The sequence below is a fragment of the Carettochelys insculpta genome, chromosome 30 (genome assembly GCF_033958435.1).
Source record: "Carettochelys insculpta isolate YL-2023 chromosome 30, ASM3395843v1, whole genome shotgun sequence".
Classification (NCBI taxonomy): domain Eukaryota; kingdom Metazoa; phylum Chordata; order Testudines; family Carettochelyidae; genus Carettochelys; species Carettochelys insculpta.
The window spans coordinates 7,894,044-7,906,290 of record NC_134166.1 but is presented as its reverse complement, the minus strand read 5'-3'; the positions used below and the strand labels follow the sequence as shown (position 1 = coordinate 7,906,290).

The following is a 12,247-nucleotide window of genomic DNA, read 5'->3' as shown; positions in this document are numbered from 1 at the left end:
TAGCAGTGCTTGGACTGAATGCAAAGGGCACGCACAGCTCTTACAATGCTATGTGCAATCAGCACACACCACACTTCACATGCCCTTGCTCTAAGTGTGTGTCACTTTTGTAATACTGGTAGGAAAAAACCTATGTGGATGAAAACCAGCAGACCCTGGCAACCCTGTGCATGAGCAGCGGTGAACACAATGTCTCATGGGCCACACACAGAACCCCGATAGGCCGCTGGTTGCCCCTCACTACTCTAGACCACACAAGTGAAGCCCTTTCACCTTTGGTCAGTGAATATGTGGCTTACAGCTTGACCTCAAAAACCTCCACAATGGGGACCAGATTTTTCCCGTGAGCTCTGCGTTCTTTTAGGCACCTAAATGAAAGGGCAACTTTTGGAAAAGTGCTTGCACTGGGCAGACCCTCCCAGCTGATAGGCAGCTGGTCTGTTGTAATTGCCGTTTATCACCTAGATCAATCATCTCATCCTTGTGTCTCCACCTATTAGGTCTCAGTTTGTTAGAGTGCAACCTTTTGGGGGTCAAGGACCACCTTTTTCTTATGTGTTTGTAAAGCATCTTGCACAAATGAGGTCAGCCTGCTAAACACCACCCTGACTTGAATAACAATAATGTTCAGTAGTGATTAAAATAGGGGAACAGCGAATCTGGACTCCTTGGCTCTATTTCTAGCTCGAGCACTCACTTCCTTTGTAATCTCAAGTATATTTTAAATATAGGTAAGTGCATTGTGGGTAGCTGCTTCTCTGAAAGAGACCTTTGTCCTGTGTGTCATCAGAGAGAAATGCAGTAACCCAGGAAGAAATAGCAACAAAGGGTCCTGTGGCACCTTAGATACTAACAGAAAAGTTTTGAGCATGAGCTTTCGTGAGCACAGACTCACTTCATCAGATGCTGGTCTTGGAAATCTGCAGAGCCAGGTATAAATAAGCCAGAGCAAGGCCCTGCAGACTTCCAAGACCAGCATCTGATGAAGTGAGTCTGTGCTCATGAAAGCTCATGCTCAAAACTTTTCTGTTAGTATCTAAGGTGCCACAGGACCCTTTGTTGCTGTTACAGATCCAGACTAACACGGCTACCCCTCCGATACTTGACACCAGGAAGAAATGTCACACTAGTAAAAACAAAGAGAAATATTTTCTGTGTTACCTTCCAAGCAGCTTCCACTCCTTACAAGAAGCTGTCAGGCAGTAGCACCCGTTGAGAGGCACTCCAGGAGTGGCACCAGCTATGTGCTCCCCCATTTCCCTCTAACCCTCCCTGCCGTTATTCCATCCCTGCTCTGCTCCTGCTCAGCTGCTTCGCCCCACCCACCTCTTCCTCCAGAAGCACCACACTGCTTCGAGTAAGCACAGGAGTGGTCCTCCCACCCGTCCCCTGGAGTGGCCCAAGGGTTGGTGTGGGACCACCTTGCATGCCCTGGAAGTGGCATGCACTGACAATGAGGGTAGTGAGGTGCTGGATGGCATGCATGTGAACCCTGTGCACATACACACACACCCCCACGTCACCCTCACTGCCAGGAGCCAAGTGCATTTTATTGAATCACCTTAGTGCCTGGTTTGGTAAATGCCCCATCTGTGGGAGTCACTTCCTCCATGTAAAGTGACTCACTGTTCCAATCCTAACAGCGAAACAATGCCAGAAAACTTCCACCACACAAAGCAAAAACCTTGGGATTTTCAGCCCTGTTGCTGCAGCAACATCAAATATTTTGGCAAAACACTTGGAATGGAGATGGTGGGGTGAATCACACCAGCGAGGGAGTGAGAGAGCAAGAGAGAGAGAGAGAGAGAGTGTGTGTGTGTGGTGTGATTTGTGAGCCGCTGTTTTCAATTACACAGAGAAGAGCTTATTCTGTACCAGCTTAACCAGGCAGTAGGAATACTGGAGACATAAAAAACTCCTGGCTTGGATTCAAGCAGGCACAAATGAGTGAGAAGAAATATACACAAGATGTTTACTGCATAAGTCCTGGTTGTGTGGTGTAGGGTTCCCACCACAATCCACACTGAGCATCGGGGCCCAGAACGACAGAGTGGGGATGAACAAAAGGGGTTAGACCACAAAGAAATAAACCCTGCATTTTTTGGCCTAAATCTTCAACAAATGCCCACCCCCCCGGTAATTTTTTTTCAAGATTCAATTTTAAAACTTTTTTACTATCTTGTTTTAAATTTCTCTTGGGGAACCTGGTTTTATTTGTGACTAGATGCAACAATAAGGGGGGAAATTATTCTCATGGTATTTAGAAGCGAGCTGGAAGTTGCCACATCATTATGGGGAGTTCTGAGCTCCTTTGGTCTGAAATGCTGTAAGAATGCAAAGTGTTATTCTTAGGAGAAGCAGATGCTCTTGTGTTAGAGCAACACTCCAGGACTGCTGGCTTGGTTTTGCAAAGATACAGGCTGACGCGGCTACCCCTCTGGTGCTGTTAGAGGAGTATTTCTCACCCTAGTCACCACAGAGGGCTGCATATGCAGTTCTCCACGTGTTGTGTGGCCCATGTCCACACAGTATATATATACTACATACCTGTATGATCCTCAGGCTGTCACATGGGCCACTGCTGTGTGTTGATTTGTCCGCAAGCAGCCTACAGGCTGAGAACCACTGTGCTAGAGCACAGGAAGTTCAGACTGCAGGATTCTGTTCTGAGTCTTGAAAGGGAATGTGGTCTAGTAGTTGGAGTGGGGGTACTGGAAGTTACAGCTCCTAGATCCTGTGCTGTACTCTGCAAGGGTGTTGGAGGTTCCATGGTTAGAGCAGGTGCATGAGCATCAGGAGTCCTGGATTGTATTTACGGAAGGAACAGGTTATGTTTCATCTTCAACAACCAAACTGTCTATGAAGAAGAATCGCAATGGCACCCATTGTGGCTGTGTATATTTGAGCGCCCGTACCTGTAAGACCCAGGGGATGTGATCCCTGCAGGGGTAAGAGATGCAGTGTTGGTTAGACTGTTGATGGTAGGTCAGGAGCTGAATTTCCCAGCCTCACAAGCACAGAGCCATAGAAAAGCCCATTTCACTACTTCAGAGAGTCTGGGCAGCCTGGCATTGCTGAGGCGTCAGCCCACCCCACGGCTCCTCTCTTCACCCAGTGGTTGCAGAGCAAAGAATGATCACGCATCAGCTGTCAGAAGGCACATCCCCAAGGCACTGGAGGTGGTATGTAGGGATATGTAGCCACACCTCACGGTGAAAAACAGGCTGTGTCTGCACCATGCTGTGTAGCTCTGCGCAGCAGGGGATGGAAAACTCTAGTGCGGAAAGGCTCTGGCACCAGGAACACGACACTGCGACATTAGCGCTGTAGAAGGGGAGGCACAGCATGGGCTCAGAGGGAGCTGTGTAGGGGACACAGGTGTGGTTCAGAGGCATCTTTACTCAGCGCGGTGATGTCTGCATTGCTGCTTGTGCAGTGTATGTATCCTACATGCCACCGGCAGCAGCGTACAATAGACATGTCCTGAGTTGCTCTCAATTTGGTGCTAGTGTTTGCTATATGGACCAAGGTGCTGTCTCCGGCACTCTCCCCTCCCCCAGCCCTGTGGGCCTTGGCCTTTTCTGTGTGGCTAGGAAGTGGGAGGTGAAGCGTGAAGCCCTCAGGCCGAGTGAACCTGGTGCCCCAGATCTGCGTGGCTCAGGAAAGGGTGGGGGGCGGGGGGTGTCAGGCAGCCGCCAGTGCAGCCTGAGGAAGTGATGCGTTTCCCGTGTCCCTGCCTGTGCCGGCTGCCTCCCACCACAAAGGTCTGTTTGCTGGCAGAGACGCACCAACACACGTATGCACCATCCTCTGTCCCACACCCCCAGCACACCCGTTGGCTAGGACGCACCACAGCCGTTGCCTCTCTGTGATCCCATCTCACAGGAAAACACATCTATTCTCCCATCCCTTACGCCGGTGGAAACTTTCCAGGGTCACCCCCACATTCCTCCGCCTTGCGCCCCCCTAGCTCAGGAGCTGGGGCTGGGAGTGAGGCTGGGGTTCCCCATGGGGAGACATGAGCGGGAGTACAGGGGCCAAGGCTGGGACTGCAGCTGGGCAGGGGGGCCAGGGCTGGGAGCAGAGCTCCGGCTGGGATGGGTCTGCTGGGGGCCATAAAAGTGGAGCCAGCCCTGGGAATGGAACCATGGTGGGCTCCATCAGCTGCAGCCATGGCCAGGCCACAGCGGGAGTAGAATTAGGATTGGAGGGGGGCAGGGTGCTGCTCCCTCCCCACCTACTGGCGGGAGGGCTGGCCCAGGCCATGATGCGCCCCCACAAGCCTTGGTTTCTCTCAGCCCCCATAGGGGAGCAGCCCACGCCATGGAGCACTGCCTTACACATGCACCGGCATTTACGGCGGAGGTCCTCAAGCTTTTTCTTGTTGAGTCCCCTGCAACGTACGGGGCTCCGGACTTCAGCCACTGGAAGGGGAAGAGCTTGGGGCTTTAGCCCTGCAGGGCTCAAGGGTGGAGGCTCAGGGCTTCTACCCCACATAGGTGCTGGGGCGCCAGGCTTCAGCCCCACAGGGGAACAGGGGCTTTGGGATTTAACCCCACAGGGGCACTTTGGCCTCTAGGCTTCAGCCCCACAGGGTCGCCATGGCCTTGGGCTCCAGCCCCCTGGGTGGTGCCAGGTTTCAGGGCGTTAGCACTGGAGCTCACGTTTCTCTGCAGCTCCACTCCTGGCTCGCCAGGGCTTGGGGTGCCTGACTTCAGCTGGGGGACTGCAGCCACCTGAAACTGGCTTGTGGCACCCAGGGGACCTGGTTGAGAACCGCGGATTTAAGGTACTATCAAAAGACACATTTAGCCTTCACGGCTCCCTGGGAAATAGATCAAAGGCCCCACCCTCTGTGCACAGCAAGTATGTGCATACAGCCAGCTGCCAGCCTGCCCAAGGCACAGCATTTCCTACACCCTTGTGCTTGCTGTGGAGGCAGCTTGCTCTTATCATTGTAAAGGTCTAGAGCCTGCAGCTCAAGTTAACCAGAGCTGGGAAACTTCCCATGGCTGCTCTTTCCCCTCCAGCTAAGATCTGACTGCTGTAGCATCATCATCTCTTCACAATCTGCTGCTGCCTATGAGACACACGGGCCAGGCGACAGGGCTGGCCAGGAGCGGCTGTGGGGAGGACAGTCTTTCGGCAGAACCCTTGAGGGTCAGCTTGGGAAACAGCAGGTCTGGCATAAATCCCCAGCGAGGGTGTAGCAGGAGAAACGGAACAGGACAGACTCATGGCGTGCATGGGGTGCAGCACATCCACAGGGGGCTGGGGGTCAGCTGACCAGGCTTGTGGAACTCGGGCTGTGGGGCTATAAAATGGTAGTGTCAGAGTTCAGCAAGCTGCAGCTGGGCTCTGAGATCACAGGAAAGAGGAGGACTTCAGATCCCAGGCTCCACCCTTCATCCAAACATTTACACAGGTATTTTTTAGCCCTGCAGCTCCAGCCCAAGTCCGTTGACCCAGACCCAGACTCACTGTTGTGGCTTTTTGATCACCCTGCTCTTAGTGACATGGGTTGTGTCACAGGGTCCTTGTCTTCACTGCTCCACAAACTCAGGTGCTTACTCTTTGCCCTGCCTCAGATCTTGTCTGCATACAAGAGCATCTCACTTGAATAGGGTGGTATAATCCATCAGGGGTCTAGGCTAAACCTGGAAGGTAGCTGCTAGATACTAGTAAAATGCTTCTAGACTGCTGTGTCCCCTGTCACTGGCTGTCCAGCTCTGAAGGTTGGGTCAGAGTCATCACACAGCTCCAGGAAAGTATCCTTCCTCCTGCAGATGTTCTGGGACAGCTGCTGGCCAGGCCAGGCCAGCCCCATGGCGTAATCCCATCACTTTTTGCTCATAGTTCTGCTCAGCACAGGGGTTTTCTACAGCTAGAGAAACCCAGGTGAGTTGTCTCCACAGCTCCATGTCTGCATGCAGCCCATGCCATCTTAGCAAAGCATGTCGCTTTTTAATCAGGGCAAGCTGCTCCCCAAAAGCCCTCCCTCCCCATGCCCTGCATCTGCCTCCCACTCCCAAAATGAGAGTTACGGTAATGCCGAGCTTTGGCCTGGCTCATTGCTCGGAGTAGGATCTTTGCTTTATCACCAGCCAGTTGCAGACAGAAGTCTGGAGCAATGCCAAGCAAGAAGCCGGCAGCAGCTGCCTTTGCCAGGTGGCGGGGCTAAACCCACTTCTGCACACGTGGCCAGAAAGGAAAGAGAGCTTTTCCCGCAAAGGACGGTGACAGAACTCCTGGCATGGCTCTGCTTAGCGCAGTGCGGAAAACCACAGACATGCCCCCAGAAGGCCATGTGCCTCTGGCTGCTCCAGGGGCTGGGAACAGGGCTGGTGCAGACTTTTAACCCAAGCTCCATCCCAGCTGGGAAGCCCTCTGCATAGGAGGGGTTCTCATCGGGCCAGTCCCACCAGCTGTCATGCCTGTTTACCCTGCCCGAGTATGGCTGAGAGTCATGTCCCTTTACAGCTCTGTGCCTCAGTTTCCCCATTTGTAAAACTTACCAACTTAATGAAGGGAGGGGAAGCTTCAGAGCTTAATTCTGGCTAACTAAACCCTCAAGCTAAGCAAGTTTACTCTGCAGGGCAGGCACATCTGTGAATGTGCTAGCACAGGGCTCAGCAACCTTTCCGGGGTGGAGAAGTGTCGAAATTTAACCTTTTGACCTCTATGTACAATCCAAGTGCCGGTGATATTTTTAAAGTTCTCTAACAGTCCTATTTACAACAGCATCATCAATAAATTAATGAAGCTGAAGAGCTTTACGGTTGAGGTGGTGGTTAGTAGCATTAACTGTTCTTTTATTCAGCTGCAGACGGTCTGGCTTTGAGCAAGCTCCCAGCTGCCTGGGGGAGGAAGGGCGGGGCTGAGTTCCCGCCTCACATGCTGATGAAAATCAGCTCATGTTCAACTCTTGTCACCCATGCTGGTGGTTGCTGATGCCTGTGTTAGCAGAGCTTTTAGTGCCAGGGTCATGGGGCTAATTTACATGTGTAAGGAATGCACCAGCAGGAACGCAATGCTGCTGAAGGCTGAGAGGAATGTGTCGCCCAGAGATTGTTTGCATGAGACTGCGAAGGTGTGTGTATGTGTATGTGATACCTTGCAAACAAAGACTGATGGGAAGCAACGAAGCAATGAGATTTTGTCTATTGTAAACACATTGTTGTAAAAAAATCACAATTTACGCTAACCCTCAGTATAGAGCTGTGAAATCTCACCAACACTCCAAGTCATTGTGGGGGACAGGGCAGTTGATATAACTGCATAAGACATGGATTACACAGGGCTCCCTGGTTTAAAGCATTGTAAAGCAGACGGTGGGGATATGGGTTGAACCAGCTAGCTGAGTGGCTTGGCCTTGTCTATGCCTTGGCCATATAGCTATAAGCCTGGTTTGATTAGCTGTCCCCACCTGTTAAAAGATAGAGCTTAATACTAGTTTTTTTATGAGACTCCACTTTGGGAGATACCAAGAGCTGAAATGACAGGGTTTTGCCTCAGGCCAGACCCACAGCAGTGGACAGATGGCAAAGTTGGGTGTGTGGATTGGCTGTTACAGTATTGGACTGGTGAGCCTGAGAGGTCAAGGGCATTGCTCAATGTATTTGAGCTGGGACAGTTACTTGAGGATTGGTCATGAGCTCTGGGTGTGATAGTTTTCCCAAACTTCTGCTAATTGACTTTTCTGCCTCTTTTACTAAAAGTCCTTTTCTACACTCAGACTCTGTGCTTGTGAGTAGGGAAGCATTGCCTCTCCGAGGCGCCCAGGGGTGTGTGATGTTCGCAGGCTACTGGGTGGGGGCCTGAGCTGGTTCTGTGTGCGATGGATGAAAAGGAACCCCTAGATGTTGAACCCAGCCCTGGTGGCTGCCAATTCCTTCCGGCAGAAGGGTTACACATGCCCCCCACCAGAGTGTGGTAGGTGTTACATCACAAGGTAACACTCAGGAGACATGCCTTCCGTATCTGTTTACGCTCACAGGGAGAGAAGATTGATGGCTAAATCTTCCTTCCAAACAGCAGCAACAGCTTCTGCTGCTCAGGCCTTCCCCCACCCTAGTGCTGGTTTCACCTCTGGATAGTGACCATTTCCAGTGGCTTTCAACTTACAGTTCAGGTCCTGTGTGAATTGGTGCAGAAAAGAAACAGGCAACCAGAGCTTATGAATATTAGTGGGGAAGAAAAAGATTTCCCCTCACCTGCCCCTTTCTAAGGTGGTGCCTTTCCAGGCAGACTGTGCAGTAGGTTGACATCCTCCTTTGGCCTCACAGGGGTAGTCTGTAGCGTCACAAAAACACCCAGGCAGCACATTAAAGACCAAGGATTGTATTTATTAGGTAATGAGCTTTCGTGGGTAAGACCCACTTCATCAGACTAGGGAGCAAAAATGAGAATAGAGGGTGGTTATAATGCGAGGGCAGGGGGAGAGAAGAAGAAGCAGGAGAAAAGAGAAAAATAATACAAAGGTGGAGGAGGGATCACCCATCATTAATGGCACCCATGGAAGGGGAAAAGTCATTTACTTGGGAAGGGTATTTTTCAAAGTTGTTTTCCACATTCTCCCTTCCCCGCACCCAGCTCCAGGAATGTCAGTTGATAAAATTCTTCAGGGCTGAAGTAAGAGGGAAAGCTGCCACCAGAGCAGGTTGGATCCGCTGGGTGTGCAGTAAGTGCAGAGATGGGAAAAGCCCCCAAAAGTTACGTGAGTAAAAGTACAGCTACTTTGGCGAACATGTAATTAAGCCAAAGTCAAAGTGTCCTTCTGGAAAGTGGCATGGGTGAAAGTACAACAGTATCACGCCTTCATTGTGTTCAAGTAGCCAGAAGTTAAAAAATGGCCACCCTGGATATGTCTGGATACTTGCGCACACTTTTCCTCAAGTAGTTTTCCAAAAGGCTACTTTGACTTTTGCTTCGTTATATTTCCCTCCAAAGTAGCTGTGCTGTTACTCAAGTCACTTTTTGGGTACTTGCCCCACCTCTGAATAAGTGCTCTAACAACAGATGACCAGGGCATATCCTGAGGGGTAATTAGCTGTGGGAATTGTCTGAAGGTGCCTCGAAGGAGCCCCAGATGTTTACTAATCCCCAGGCAGCGCCTAGTGGAAGCAGGGTCTCTACTGATGGGTTATAAACTGAAAAATGGGTGAAAAAACCCAAGAAGCCGGCGAAGGGGGTGGGGAAACATGATGCAGGGACTGTGCATGTGCGAGATCAGCAATGTGCTAAGCAGCCAGGTGTATATAAGCAGCATATGTGCAAATCAATCCACCAATGCCTGAACCATTCAGATAATCCAGGTCTGGGGCCCTCAGCCAGCCCAGCAGCGTGAACGGCAGAGCCTAGCGCAGTGGAGTCCCTGCCTGGCTTGTTCCCGAGGGGAGGGGAAACTGAGGCTCTGGCAGGCGGCAGTGCAGCAATAACCATTCGCCTTGGTTAGCTGCCAGTGCGGGAAACACCAGCGCCAGGGGATCAGCAGTCGCAGCGAAACTCAGGGCCACGTCTGTCCCCTCGCAGCCAGGACGTGCACCGTGAGGATCCTGGCGAGCAGGGTTCCCAGCATCCCTAGCACGAGGACCCCCTTGGCATGGCGGCAGAACAGTGCTGGGGCCTGGGGCAGGGCCCAACCTGACGGGATAAATCAGTGTTTGGAGTTTTGCTTGGCCTGGAAACCTGAATGCGCACCAGGTGCTTCAATCCCAAAGGCCCCTAAGAGCTGGGAGGCAAACGCCAGCTCTTCCCTCCAGGGCAGCACCTGGGGCCCCCAGCCCCGCAGAGCCGGCCCTGACAGCCCAGCCCCAGGGAGGGGGTCGGCACTGGGGAGTAGCCCCTTACAAAGCCTGGGAGACCCCCCCAGGGCGCGCACTGTGCCCTAGAACCCAGCCAGGCAGCCGGGAGCGTGTGTGAGCCAGGCTAGCTCCTGCTGTGTGCGCCCCAGGGGGATAGGGAGCGAGCGTCACCTTCGCAGGCCACCTTAGGGCAGGCTCTGGCCGAGCTGTTGCGGACAATGTTTGCAGCCGTGCAGGTGACAGACGAGTCCTCGTCCCCCCAGTCTGTGCTGGACCAGCAGGGACGCCTCAGTGGAGAGAACAGCGCCTCCTGCAGGGCCTGTCCAGGTGTCGGTGAGATTCCAGGTGTCCGCCCCAGCACTGCAGGTGAAGGTCACATTGCAGGTGCCGTTCCCACCCATCACCACCTGGGTCCTGATCTCCAGCTCCGACACTCGCTCTGGGGCCCGGACGGGGGTGAGAAATACACAGTAACATCGTACAGAGGCTGCCAGAACCACTGCGGGCGCCTCCCTCCGATGGCCTGAGGCTACAGACAGTGGCTGTGGGGGAGGCGACGCCCAGGGACCTCTCATCCCCAGCAACTGAACCCCATGTGTGGGAGCATCACCCAGCCTGACTGGGCCAAGTGGCTGGCACAGGAGAGGGGTCACCGTCCAGAAGTGACCAGAGAGCACGTGTGAAAAGCAGGGACACTTTCTGCGTGGTAGGGGGTGTAGAGACCTATGTAAGACAAAGCCCTAATATCGGAGCATCTGGTGTCACCCGACATGTCCAGCCAGGGGCCGGGTCCTCTCTGGGGAAGGGGGCTACCCAGGGTCAGCAGGAGCCACGGTGCATATGGCAGGTTCCTGTGAAGGAATGCACCTCCCTCTTGGTCCCTCCTCTCCCCTGGGCTTCTCTGACACTGTGTGTCTCTCGCCCCTTTCCCCAGTGGCCGTCTGCTCATTTTCCTTGAGATCTGAGCCCATCCCAAAGCTGAGACTTGGATGAGCATCTGTGTGTCTCTGTAACTACCCACCTACCTACCTATCTATCTCTCCCCATACACACCCACCCATGGATCGACCCTTCTCCTTTAGTTATTTATGAGCTCTAAGTTCAGTAATAACTTGGTGCCAGCAGGAAGCCCCACCCGCTCCTGAGGTTTCCTCTCCCCGTCCCCTCCCCTGACACCAAATGTTCTGGTTACATCATTAAAACCTTCTTATGAAGCCAGAATCTCGTTTGAAATCTGCACTAGCCCCTCCCCTCCCAGCACCTCCCCGTGCTCCCAGCCGCAGCCACTCACTGGGGGTGGTCAGGAGAGAGTCACAGAGGTACACACGGATGCCCAATGTTTTCCGCCGTACTGTGCATTTCCCTTGATCTGCCCACGTCAGGTTGCTGATCTCCAGCGAATAGCTCTGGCCATGGAGTCTCACTCGCCCTCTGTATCGCTCGTCCTTCACAGCCAGACCGGGCAGGGCTCCAGGTGCCCCTGGTGTGACGACAGCCAGCAGCACCTTCCTATCTGAGGCTGTGTCCTGGTGAGGGCTGGGTGGGAACCAGGTGCTGAGCTTGAATGTCTCCCGGGACTCCACCGAGAGAACAACCGATTCTCCCAGAATCCCCATCACAAGTGTGGTGGGAGAAATGAGGCCACTGGGACTTGTGTCTGACAAGACAGGAAAAAGGGCCCAGAGAAGAGGTTGAACTCAGCCACGTCCGGCCACCTCTGTGCTGCGCCTCCCTGCCCCGTACCAATGAGTTCTCACACCTGCCTTAGAGGGGCCGTCAGACTAGATGGGGTGGGCTCTCCGGGCCAAGCAGGGACTAGAAAAACTCTGTGCCGATGATTACTCATCCCATCAGTTCAGACTCTAGATTGGAGGAATAAAACTCCCCAAGGAAGAGAAACTTAATCTCTTTTAGGCTGGCTGGGCTGGGCTGGGCAGGGCAGGGCAAAGAGATCCCATCCCATGCTGCTCGGCTGGGTTACAACATCTGTCAACGTTGGGGCGCTAAGACCGTGACTTGTGCTTGTATATTGCCCGTTTCCACCAGTCAATAACTCTCCCATGTCTTTTTGCTAGTTAGGCACCTGGCTCCAGCGTTGTCTTTGGCGTGAGATTTATAGTACAAATTGAAGTGGGGTAAGCGACTGGTCTCTTGCAAGTCAGTCTCAACAGAGCACTTGGGTGGCTGCCTAGGAGAGATTCAAATGCCACTGACCTGATTAGTGCAGTGCCCATGACCTCAACATGCATTTTACTTGGTGGTACACATCCACGTGTGATTCGGTGCACATAAAATTTATGCCACACATGGATGGATTCTGGGGGGATAAATGGCCTTTTATCACTAAGTCCAGCCTGCCTGGGCGGCAGGCGAGACTGCAATGCCCACGGGGCTTGTCTGTGATGCCATCAACCAGACTGGTACGGAGCCTCAGGCGTTCACGT

General features: G+C 53.0%; 1 pseudogene; it reads right to left on the bottom strand.

Moving 5' to 3' along the window:
* Positions 1-9,383: 9,383 nt before the first annotated feature.
* On the bottom strand, positions 9,384-11,419 carry LOC142004013 (SLAM family member 9-like; annotated as a pseudogene).
* Between the last annotated feature and the right edge of the window lie 828 nt (positions 11,420-12,247).